Below are 12,908 nucleotides of genomic sequence, written 5' to 3'. Positions count from 1 at the left end.
TGGTCACGCGGTACTTTTTGGCGTCCCAGTGTTCGAGGTGCGCCTTCACGAGGCTCCTTTAATCTCAGGGTTGCAGACGGCATTGGAAATCGAGCCGGAGACATTTTGTCTGTAGCGTTCCTTGGGACGCTGCGTGAATTAAATGCCATCACCTCATCTTTTAAATAAATAGGAGAGAGAGTTGCTTTGCCTTCGCACAAATTCTTCAGTCTCCTCTCCTAGTACATCATGTTTGAGGCGAGGATTGGGGCAAAGGAGCTCTCTCCGCCACAAAAGCGCCGTGTCTTCCTGAGACTCCAGATAGTGAGGTACGGGCCAAGGAGGCGTAGACTCAAGAGAATATTTCAGTTCGAGAGAGGGGAAAGGATGTTTCTCCCTCTTTTAGTCAAAATCCGAAACAAGTTCTGGTCATGCCAGATTTTTGGTATGTCCGAAGAAGGAATTTCCACCATCAGCGCCGTTTGCTTTGTAGCAGGCAAATTTCTGCGGGGGCTTCCCAGCTTCCGGCTCCCTGCATCTTTTCTGTAGATGGTGTTAGCCTGAGGTCAGGTTCTTTGGCTGCCTGAGTTATGGGCATGTAGAAGCGTCGAGGAATAGTTTCCTCAGATGACATTTTGGAACAGTAGCCAACCTCTCCTCTGAGATATCTCCTCGGCATCATCTTCACTCTTTTGTGCTTTTCTTTTGCTTATGCAGTTAACTCTAATGTAAGCTTGTTTCAGCTTTTATTGTACACTGTACTGTTCTTTTGTCTTAATAAAAGATGTGTTTATTTCTTTATACATACTTTTTTGCAACAACCACTTTGGGCCTGAATATTAAATCTGAGCCTGCCTTAACAATATTCTGGGCAGAAGAATACTTTAACACAAATCCTTTAGTTTAAACTCGCAAATATTGTCAAGTATAATAATGGTAATCCTCAATAGATTAAATTCATGGAACTAACCGAGATAGCTGTTGAGTGCTACGCGATGCACGCTAGACCAATTCCCGAGAACGATAAACTTTAAACAATTCGTCCGAGACGGTAGTTGAGTAGCGAAGGACTTTGGTTGCGCTTTTGGGTAATATGTTGCGCCGTGTCGCATCAACCCCTTTGATACTGGGGATCTGAGGGTAGACCGAGGAATCCGCGCAATCAAGGTATTAACCCATCTGTTAACGCGGAGTTCTCTTTGGACGGATTTCGAGATTTATGTGCCATAGTTTTTTTTTTTTTATTTTTTTTAATTTTTTTTTTAGATAGTTGGTTCCTCATCCAGGTAGTTGGTTTCCCCATAGGCTTGAGTCTGTGGACCATGCAATGCCTTGGTTCCCCATAGGCTTGAGTCCGAGGACCATGCAATGCCCTGGTTCTGTCCAAAACCTAGTTTTCCTAATCCAAGTAGTTGGTTTCCCCATAGGCTTGAGTCCGAGGACCATGCAGTGCCCTGGTTCTGTCCAAAACCTAGTTTTCCTCATCCAAGTAGTTGGTTTCCCCATAGGCTCGAGTCCGAGGACCATGCAGTGCCCTGGTTCTGTCCAAAACCCAGTTTTCCTCATCCAAGTAGTTGGTTTCCCCATAGGCTCGAGTCCGAGGACCATGCAGTGCCCTGGTTCTGTCAAAAACCCAGTTTTCCTCATCCAGGTAGTTGGTTTCCCCATAGGCTCGAGTCCGAGGACCATGCAATGCCCTGGTTCTGTCCAAAACCCAGTTTTCCTCATCCAGGTAGTTGGTTTCCCCATAGGCTTGAGTCCGAGGACCATGCAATGCCCTGATTCTGTCCAAAACCCAGTTTCCTCGTCCAGGTAGTGGTTTCCCCATAGGCTCGAGTCCGAGGACCATGCAATGCCCTGATTCTGTCCAAAACCCAGTTTTCCTCATCCAGGTAGTTGGTTTCCCCATAGGCTCGAGTCCGAGGACCATGCAATGCCCTGGTTCTGTCCAAAACCCAGTTTTCCTCATCCAGGTAGTTGGTTTCCCCATAGGCTCGAGTCCGAGGACCATGCAATGCCCTGATTCTGTCCAAAACCTAGTTTTCCTCATCCAGGTAGTTGGTTTCCCCATAGGCTGAGTCCGAGGACCATGCAATGCCCTGGTTCTGTCCAAAACCCAGTTTTCCTCATCCAAGTAGTTGGTTTCCCCATAGGCTGAGTCCGAGGACCATGCAATGCCCTGGTTCTGTCCAAAACCCAGTTTTCCTCATCCAGGTAGTTGGTTTCCCCATAGGCTCGAGTCCGAGGACCATGCAATGCCCTGGTTCTGTCCAAAACCTAGTTTTCCTCATCCAGTAGTTGGTTTCCCCATAGGCTTGAGTCCGAGGACCATGCAATGCCCTGGTTCTGTCCAAAACCTAGTTTTCCTCATCCAGGTAGTTGGTTTCCCCATAGGCTCGAGTCCGAGGACCATGCAATGCCCTGGTTCTGTCCAAAACCTAGTTTTCCTCATCCAAGTAGTTGGTTTCCCCATAGGCTTGAGTCCGAGGACCATGCAATGCCCTGGTTCTGTCCAAAACCCAGTTTTCCTCATCCAAGTAGTTGGTTTCCCTATAGGCTTGAGTCCGAGGACCATGCAATGCCCTGGTTCTGTCCAAAACTTGGAAGATTTTTTTTTTATGTACTTGGCTTCCCTATAGGCTTGAGTCCGAGGACCATGCAAGGCCTTGGTTCTGTCCAAAACTTACGATCTTTTTATGTACTTGTTTTGTTTTTCGACCACGAGCCCCTACGCCAGGGCGGGGAAAGTTGGCCTGAGGCTGGAAGCCCCTAGAGACGCCCGCGCCCTTAGCACTGCGAGGCGTAGCCCCTAGCAGAAGCTTACGTCGGAGCAACAACTATATGTCGCCGGAGACGGAGAAGATCCCAGAAATTTCTGCTTGGCGCGTGAGTTGATTCCACCGCCACCTGCGCCAGCGCGCAAGCTTTCCCACAGACGGCGCCAATTGTAGGGACACGATTCCTTTGCGGCCCATTAACATTTTTGGGCTCACACACGAAAGATCCCTCACAATATGATTTGTAGAGAGTGGGCTTGAAAAGCTAGCCGCTGGTCAAGGGGCGATGCCCGGTCATGGTTTTTAGAGGAGTTTATTGTAGAAAAAAGGAGTTGGGCTTGAACATTTAAGCCCTAAGGCGTCGCATCCTATGGGATGGGATTCCTCGGAGTTGATCCGAGGACCATTGAGGCTTTATCCCGGTTACCCAACGACGGACTTTCTTCAGTTAGGTCCGGTGTTGTTGAGAGGTTCTCCCCTATGTCGTCTTTCTTTTTCGGAGGTGGGATGGGACTCCCCTCCAGATTTACTTACTTTCTTCTTTTATACTAGCTTGCATTCGCTGTCCTTCGTCCACGTGTAGGGTCAATCTTTACAAAAACTGACATTTGTCCCATCAGTCCAATCCCGGAATTGTTGGGGATGGTTCGATAAAGCTAAAGAGTACGGCTCTGTCAGGGGCAACTCATTGAATGGCAGTGAGAGCAGCTTTCCCGGATATTCTTTGATTCTCTTTTAAGCTTGGCCCTATACCAGTTTTATCCTTTTTCTTTTGGTGAGGTTTTAGATCTGCCGAGGACTGAGTTGTCCTCGGCAGCACCACAAAAATGTTTGGTGCTCTGCATTGTAGAGCTTGGGCTTTAGTTCTCCTCGGCTCGGGCCTTTGAACTTTCTAAGGACAAATGGGCTTGGTCCGTGAATTATTGGGCCCCACAATATATTTTTAGGGTATACAAATCATATTAGTTTTTAAAATAACCATGTATGTAAATTTTATTTTTTAACGCCTTGGCTTACCTGTAAAGCAGCCGCTAGATCTCATCACCAATAGGCGATAACTCCGAAAACCACGTACAGTCTATCACTACAGTTACGAGCATCGACATATTTGTGATCTCCTCAGATGACGCCCATATTCTCTACACCAAAGCTAATCTTGCAAATAATGTTGAACTTGAGCCAAGAAGATCAGAAAAATTACAGCTAACTATATATATATATATATATATATATATATATAATCCTCCATTTATGGCAACAATGAATGATTACACATAAAACACATGTATTCTAAAGGTGATACTGATTTATGCATTAAAAAAACTAGTTGCAGATTCCATGTGTTGTGCATGATAATATTATTAGGATGGTTTCATTAAATTTATTTTTTTGCAGTTTGGACTAATTTAATAAATAATAATGTATTTCATAATCATATTTTCATTTTTTATAAAGACAATTACAAATGTAATATATATAATTTTTTTATTCCAAAATGAAAATAGTGCAATTTTTCTCTGGAATTCAAAAGATAGAAAAAATATATTAATTTTTTAATAAAAATTATTTATAACATTTTGTGTATCATTAAAAAGTATATAAAATTTGGAAATTATTTTTTCAGTTTTAAACAAACTTTTTCAAACCTAATTTTTTCTACTGTACAATAAAAAAACACCGAGAAATATATCAAAAAAATTATTAAAATTCAATCAAACTACAATTAAAATAAAAAATAAAGGAAAAAATAAAACTCATATCAAAGTCAAACTCATTCTCCCAAATATGTAAAATATTTCAAACATAATGTGATCAAGCCAAATATCCAAGACATAGGTGATGTTTGGATAACGCGTTGCGTTTGCTAGTTTGCACGTTTAGTGTTTTTTTTTTTTTTTTTTTCACGCGTTTTAGGGAATGCGGTTACTGTTCATATACTATTTCATGAATAGTAACTGCAAATGTTGACTTTTCCATGGTAAACAGTGCATCCGTGCACTGTTCATGGACCCACAAATTTCACTTTTTAGCAACTTTTTCATTAAAAATGGGTCCCACGGTACTATTCACACATTTAAAAATTATTTTGCTACAGTGTTTTCAGTTTTCAGTTCTCAGTTTCAGCAAAATAAATTCTATCCAAACAGACCCATAATCAAATTCAAAATTTTTTATAAGGTTTTGAAGTAATGCTACAGAAATATGTCACTATTCCCAGGAAAAAAAGTGTTGGTTATTGCTTTATACATAATGATTGTAACTCATTTTTCATAATTAAAAAAAAAAAAAAAACCAAGAGTACAAAAGGGGAAAAGAGTAGAGAAATTTTTGAAAAAATAAGTATTGTCTTAATATTGTCGTAATCTAATCTAACATCTAATCCAACATGTGAAAAATGAATAGATAAATAAATAATTTTAAACTCAAAATTGAATTTATTTTCTTAAAAATCTCAAAGAATACACTAATGAGATTAGGAAGTTGAGCAATACAAAATATTTGTAAATGCTTAAAAACAACTGATGATGCACAGAAAATCAGTAGGCTGAATGCTTCGGGCTTCAATGGGCTAATGGTTGCTTGGAAGGCCTGAAAAGAAAGAAACACAAGATCAAAGGTGACCGGGGTGAACCGGCCAAGAACCCTCCAATGCTTAAGTTAGTCTTTGTGTTTTGGAAACTCAGGAATTCCCAACTTTTATGTAATAGTGAAAAAACTCCCTCTTATTTTGCATGGATGAGTCTTTATATAGTAGGCCTTATAGCGGTTACTTGTTTAGTAACCGCCCCAATATTCATGGAGAGTCCGAAGATTCAGACTCAACTCCCACAACCGCTATAGCAGTTAGAATAAGAAGTCTTATCTTCTATAACTGCCATAGCGATGAAGAAGATAAAATAGTAACGTGTGGTCTGAATTACAAGCTGGTGTAGACAAATCCATCTTCGGAATTTTTCCTAAGTGTTGGGAGATCGTCTAGGTCACTTCGTGAGCTAGACGACCCTTATGGTCTTGGATGACCTTTCCGGTCCTGGACGACCCTTCTGGTCATGGACGACCCTTCTGGTCATGGACGACCCTTCTGGTCTTGGACGACCTCTCTGGTCATGGACGACCTTTCTGGTCTTGGACGACCTTTCTGGTCATGGACGACCCTTCTGGTCTTGGACGACCTCTCTGGTCATGGACGACCTTTCTGGTCTTGGACGACCTTTTTGGTCTTGGATGACCCTTTTGGTCTTGGACGACCTCTCTGGTCATGGACGACCTCTCTGGTCTTGGACGACCTTTCTGGTCACGGACGACCCTTATGGTCTTGGACGACCATTCTGGTCTTGGACGACCCTTCTAGTCTTGGATGACCTTCCGGGTCTTGGATGACCCGAACGACCTTCTGGGTCTTGGACGACCCTTCTGGTCTTGGACGACTATATGGACGAACTGGAGATGGTCCGTTTTTTAGTTCACCATCAGTTTTGTCCATGAGTTGTCTAAGTCACTGTAGAAAAATTCTTGTTCATTGTTCATTTTTGGCATGTGTCGATGTTTCATTAGTCAATTGGCATGCCACGTGGTGTCATTGTTGTTGTCGATTTTTGACACCTCAGATTGTGCTACATGTTATGATCTCATTGGTCAACGTATTATGTCGATTCGTTTACTGAGGAGATTGCCACATGTCAGCTTCTGATTGGTCCACATCAACCCATTGACTTGGTGCTTATAAATTGGTACAATCTCTCTCTTGCCCTCTCATTTTTCTGATATTTTCCTCTGCCATCTCGTCCAGGAGCCTTGTTTAGTCATCCTTGTCCTTAGGCTTTCGTCAGGTACTTCTTCTTTTTCTTCGTCCTTAGGTTTGCCTTAGAAAATTCTGTATTTTTCCTATCATGTCTTCATCTAGTGGTAGTACTGTGAGAGCGATAGACGAGTATCAGGATGAGTCCAATGGAAGTAGCGGTAGCACCAAGAGTAGTAGTAGTAGCTTTAGTTCCCAAGACGAGCATTATTCGTCTGGGGCTCTTGGAGTTCCTTTGGAGGTCTTCCAGGAAGAGATGAGGCGGAGGGTAACTTCCAGTTCTAGAGCTAGCTCGTCAAAGAGGGCTAAATCATCCAAGACTCCTTCTCAAGACGAGTAGGAGAATGTCATCTATAGTTGATTAGGGGTCGTAGTTCTTCTAATAGGTTACGGAAGACGAAATTTTTCTTCGTCTTTGGAAATTGGGCTGGAGACCCAATTGATGTAAATAGAACTCTGTTCCCTCCTTTTACCAGTGCTTTAGGTCGTCTTCGTCCTGAGGGTATGTTTTCTTTGAAGTTACTTCATCTTTTCATTTGCTCTTTCCCTCATCTAACAATTCTTCTCGTCCATGCAGTTGTTACTCGTCCACACTTAGACGACTATAGAAAAAGCTCGCAGTTATCTTGATAGGTCCTTCCATAATTTGGCAACGCTTCGTCGTCTTGAGCCCACTAAGGAGAATATCATTCACGAGGAGACCACTCATCGAAGTAAGAGTCGTCTTTCAAAATTTTTTATTTTTATTTTTTTAGTCGTCCAATTCTTCATGCTTTCTCCAATATAGGACTAGTCACCATGAAGGAGAACAAGGGTAAGAATGTTGCCAGTGGGATTGAGGAGGAGGAAGTCCAAGTTCTTTAGGACAAACTAGTTCCTTTGGTCGTCTAGAGCCCCACCATCCAACCTCATGCTTGGAAGAGGAAGGGTATCTCCATTGATGTGGACCTTAGAAACCTTACTAGTCGTCGACATCTGAAGAAGGTTAGAACTAACAAGCCCCCTTCTATGACCCCCTCGTACAAGGCCCCCAAATCCAAAGATGTGATGGCATACCTGGAGGGACTGGCTGTGAACTTGGTCTCTTCTGAAGTTCCTCCTTCAGCCATCCAAACTGAAGCTCTTCATCCTTTTGTTGGTAGACCTCCTCGCAAGACTCATCCTTCAACTCTTGTTTAGGCTCCTCCTATCTTGGTGTTGGACGAAGGCCATGCATTTTCTTTGTTGATTTTTTTTTTTTTTTTAAAGAGAATTTTTAACTCTTCCTCGTCCATTCCTATGTCAGGCAATGGAAAAGTTTTATGCTACGTCCTAGTAGGCTAGGGAGTTGAGTGACGATGTTAAGGTTCTGGCAAAAAAGAACGAGTTGGAGGACGAGCTTCGTCTGAAAAAGGGAGAGGATCAGGCTTGGCGAGGAGCTTACTTGTCTTCTAGAAGTAGAGACGGAGCAGGGGAATCAAGTTGAGGAGCTTAAGGAGACTCGTGTTGGTCACCTTAAAGGAAAATGCCGAGTTATCCTCGTCCTTAGAGAAAGCAATGGACGAAGCAATCGAAGCCTTCAAAATGTCTGACGAGTTCACTAGGCGTCTGGACGAGCAATATGCTGCTGGCTACGAGGACTTTCACTTCGATGCTAAGGAAGCCTATCCTAAGATGGATTTTAATGTCTTCAAGGTTCCAATTTCTACTGAGAGTTCTTTGCTTTAGACGAGCTCTGAGGATGTAAATATAATGGACGATGCCTCTACTGAGCCTTCCAAGGATGATCCAAAGTCTGGGGATGCTCTCAGTGGTTTATCAAAGTAATCTTCAATTTAACTTTGTTTTTATATATTGTTCATGGTGCCCTTTTTTTTTTTTGGGGGGGGCTTATTTTAAGTTTTATCTAATTACAATCTTCTCGTCCAAATGTATGGATGTATGATAACAGATACAACTGCCTTCATTGGCATGTACAATTTAAGGGTTTTTGGATGATGGTCGTCTACCCTTTTTATGTTTTATGAATGAATATTTACTTCCATTTTCATTCTTCATTTGGTGTTGAATATGTTATATGCTTTATGTATGAACGGATTTTCCCTTGTTTACATCGTCCATGTTATTTCTATGGTTTTAAGTGTGGTCCATCCACTTATAAGACATTTTATCTCGTCTTAACTATATGAACGAATTTCCTTTGTTTACATCGTCCATGTCGTTTTTTATGGTTTTTAAGTGTGTTCCGTCCACTCATGAAGGCATTTAGCTCGTCCATGTTAGAATAATTTTTTATGTTCAACACTTTTACCATTCTTTAAATTTTACAAGTATAACTTGTCTATGAATGGTATTTCTTTTGCTAGCTTTATTCATCCATAGATTTGACTTATAGCTTGCATTATCCCTCATCCATAGGCTGGACGGTCCTTTACTCGTCTTTGGGGAAGATGTTGCCAGCATTTACTCGTCCAAAGATTGGACTGTTTGGCTGGTCAAATTCATCCATGGATTTTGAATATTTTTATGTGAATATTTTTCCTCGTCCATTGGTTAGACAAATATACCTTAGGTTTTACCTCGTCCATTGATTAGACGAATATACCTTAGGTTTATTTTTCTTTGCTTTATCCTTATTTTAAGGAAAGCTTATAGACGTTACATCCCTGTGTCTAGAGATTTTACTCGTCTTGGGCTTTTAGCCTTCTTGTGAATTAGTTTGAATGAAAACAACATGAAAATTAGGAATTCACACAACATTGTATACATTGGGAATCCAAACTGTATATACACAATATAAACATCGTCCACAAGCATGGCACATGCTTAGAAGCTAGTGCCTTTAGGGAATTAAAAATACTTATGTACAAATAGACTAAGTCCATGACTTCGTCCATCACAATTTCGTCCATAGACAGCGTAGAAGTTGGAAATTAATGCACTTTTTAGGGAATTAAAATATTAAAAACATGTAGTACTAGCAATAAACATAAATAAAAATGAGGGAAGTAACACATAACTCCAACTTCGTTCACTGATACTATCTTCTTCGATGTTCAACATTCCAAGGGTGCTCTAGCTTCTGTCCGTCTAGGGCTTCCAAGTAGTATGATCCTTGTCTTTTGCAATTGACAACCCTGTAGGGTCCTTCCCAGTTAGGCCCTAGTTTTCCATGAGCCGGGTTTCTGGTTGCCAAAGAGACCCTTTTAAGGACGAGGTCCTCAATGTTGAAACACCTAGGTTTCACCATTGCATCATATTGTCTAGCCATAAGATTTTTATATCTTGCTTTCCTCTGCTCTACATCCATCCTTACCTCGTCTATTAGATCGAGGTTAAGACAAAGTTGCTCTTCATTCTCCTCGTCTGCCCCCCTCGTCCTTGGTGGTCGTCCAGAGAGTTGGACATTCTGCACCACCTTCAGGTATGTCTTTCTTGACTTGGAAGATTGCCATGTTGAAGTTCCTCCTACAATAACTCTTATTTCTCCAAGTGAGGGCCATGATGGTTCTTTACCTTTCCTTTCAACTTCTCGTCTTTATGATCTCGTCCAAGAAAATTCCTCAACTTTCCATGCCTGATAAGATTCTCTATTTGCTACTTTAAGACATAGCACTCGTCCGTGTCATGCCCGTGGTCCCTGTGGAAGCGGCAATACTTGTTCTTATTGTACTTATTAGGATCTCCCTTCATCTTCTCTAGCCACTTCAAGGATGGGTAATCCTTGATTTGCATAAGCACTTGATCAAGTGGAACATTCAAGAGCGTGTAGTGCTGACTCCTTCTTGAAAACAAACCTGCCTTCCTGTTGTTTTTCTTCTCTCCCATCCGGGCCTTCTTTGGACGAGGGCCTTGGTCAGGATGGCATGGGAGATCAGCTTCCATTCGCTCTGCTTTCTTCCTTTTCTTGGCAATGATTGCACCCTTTGCATTCATGAAGTTTTGGGCTGAATGGACGAGTTCAGCCATGGTTTGTGGTTCCTGATCATAAAGCTTATGGATGAATACATTCGAACTAACTCCATTGTGGAAGGCTACCAACAGCAACGTGTCATCCATCTCGTCTACCATCAGGGCTTCCCTGTTGAAGCGAGTGATGAAGGACTACAAGCTCTCATTTTCTCCTTGTTCTGTAGTCAATAGACTGGACTAGAAGCGTTTATGCCTTTGTCCTCCAATAAAGTTGTTGACGAATAACTTATTTAACTCCTCGAAAGAACCAACAGTATCCGGAGGTATTTTACTGATCCACACTCATGCTGGCCCCTTAAGGGTGGTTGGGAAGGCCCTACACATTATCTCATTTGGAACTCCTTGAAGGTGCATTGTGGTCTTGAAGGTTGCAATGTGATTACACGAGTCACGTGTTCCATCATACGAATCCAAGGAAGGCATCTTGAACTTGGAAGGCAAGGTATAACTATTGATGGAAGCTATGAAAGGGGAATAATATTTTCTCCTTCTCTAACTTCTTGACTCTAAGCTTGCCCTCCTGCGCACCATTCATGACGTTGCCTCGTTTGGTTGATCTCCCGGGTCAGTTCTTGATTTTGACGCCATGGCGGCTGCCATGGACTGTATTTGTGGGACGGAAGGCGGTTGCATGATAGGTGCTAACTGGTGAGCATTGGGGTGGCTGGAAGCGTTCCCACTCTCCTGGTGGTCTGGACTAGTGGCCATTAACCTTGTCCGGACCATACAGCCTTTTGTCTAAGAAAGATAAATTGCAAAATACAAATTTAACTTTCCCATAGACGGCGCCAACTGATGATGCACAGAAAATCAGTAGGCTGAATGCTCCGGGCTTCAATGGGCTAATGGTTGCTTGGAAGGCCTGAAAAGAAAGAAACACAAGATCAAAGGTGACCGGGGTGAACCGGCCAAGAACCCTCCGATGCTTAAGTTAGTCTTTGTGTTTTGGAAACTCAGGAATTCCCAACTTTTATGTAATAGTGAAAAAACTCCCTCTTATTTTGCATGGATGAGTCTTTATATAGTAGGCCTTATAGCGGTTACTTGTTTAGTAACCGCCCCAATATTCATGGAGAGTCCGAAGATTCAGACTCAACTCCCACAACCGCTATAGCAGTTAGAATAAGAAGTCTTATCTTCTATAACTGCCATAGCGATGAAGAAGATAAAATAGTAACGTGTGGTCTGAATTACAAGCTGGTGTAGACAAATCCATCTTCGGAATTTTTCCTAAGTGTTGGGAGATCGTCTAGGTCACTTCGTGAGCTAGACGACCCTTATGGTCTTGGACGACCCTTCTGGTCATGGACGACCCTTCTGGTCTTGGACGACCTCTCTGGTCATGGACGACCTTTCTGGTCATGGACGACCCTTCTGGTCTTGGACGACCTCTCTGGTCATGGACGACCTTTCTGGTCTTGGACGACCTTTTTGGTCTTGGACGACCCTTTTGGTCTTGGACGACCTCTCTGGTCATGGACGACCTCTCTGGTCTTGGATGACCTTTCTGGTCATGGACGACCCTTATGGTCTTGGACGACCATTCTGGTCTTGGACGACCCTTCTGGTCTTGGATGACCTTCCGGGTCTTGGATGACCCGAACGACCTTCTGGGTCTTGGACGACCCTTCTGGTCTTGGACGACTATATGGACGAACTGGAGATGGTCCGTTTTTTAGTTCACCATCAACAATTACTCAAGCACCTAATTAAATACATCATATAATAAAGACACAACAATTTGGTACTAATTTTTTAAACAAAATATTTACAAACAGTGAAAGGAAACTGCACAAAGACCATCTTCTTCAACTGTACTGATTGTTCTTTATCATATTGTCTAGATTATCTTGATGTTTTCCAAATAAACTAAAACCTGACAACAATACAAAATATGAACATATTATAATATGATTTTTCCCCAAATCTGGTCAACAACATTAAAAGTGTTTAGTGTTGTAAATAATATGAAAAACAAATACTTGCATCAAGGAACACATATAGGTTAGTCAATAATAAGACAATGAGAGTACAAACTTCATAAAAAATCCAACAAAAAATGAAAAAAAAAAAAATTTGAGAGAGAGAGAGAGAGAGATAACCTTGTTGTGTAGGAAAATAAAATATGTATAAAATGGGAGAGACTGACAAATTTATAGTAAGAGGATGAGAATAAGAAGAACAAAAATAAAAGAAAATAAATGGGCAAAGTTATACGTAAAGTTAAAACCGTATAAGAGGAATATGTATATATAGACAATACTTAGTTATAACATTAAATTAAAGTAGATGAATATGTAAAGTTAAAACTGCTTAAGATAAATTTGTAAAATTAATGTATTTATATATTTAATATTGTCAAAAAAAATTAAAGGTAAAAAATAAATACGAAAAAATAATAA

The sequence above is a fragment of the Quercus lobata genome, chromosome 2 (genome assembly GCF_001633185.2).
Source record: "Quercus lobata isolate SW786 chromosome 2, ValleyOak3.0 Primary Assembly, whole genome shotgun sequence".
In the NCBI taxonomy this organism is placed as follows: domain Eukaryota; kingdom Viridiplantae; phylum Streptophyta; class Magnoliopsida; order Fagales; family Fagaceae; genus Quercus; species Quercus lobata.
Note: the sequence above shows the minus strand (reverse complement) of the source record.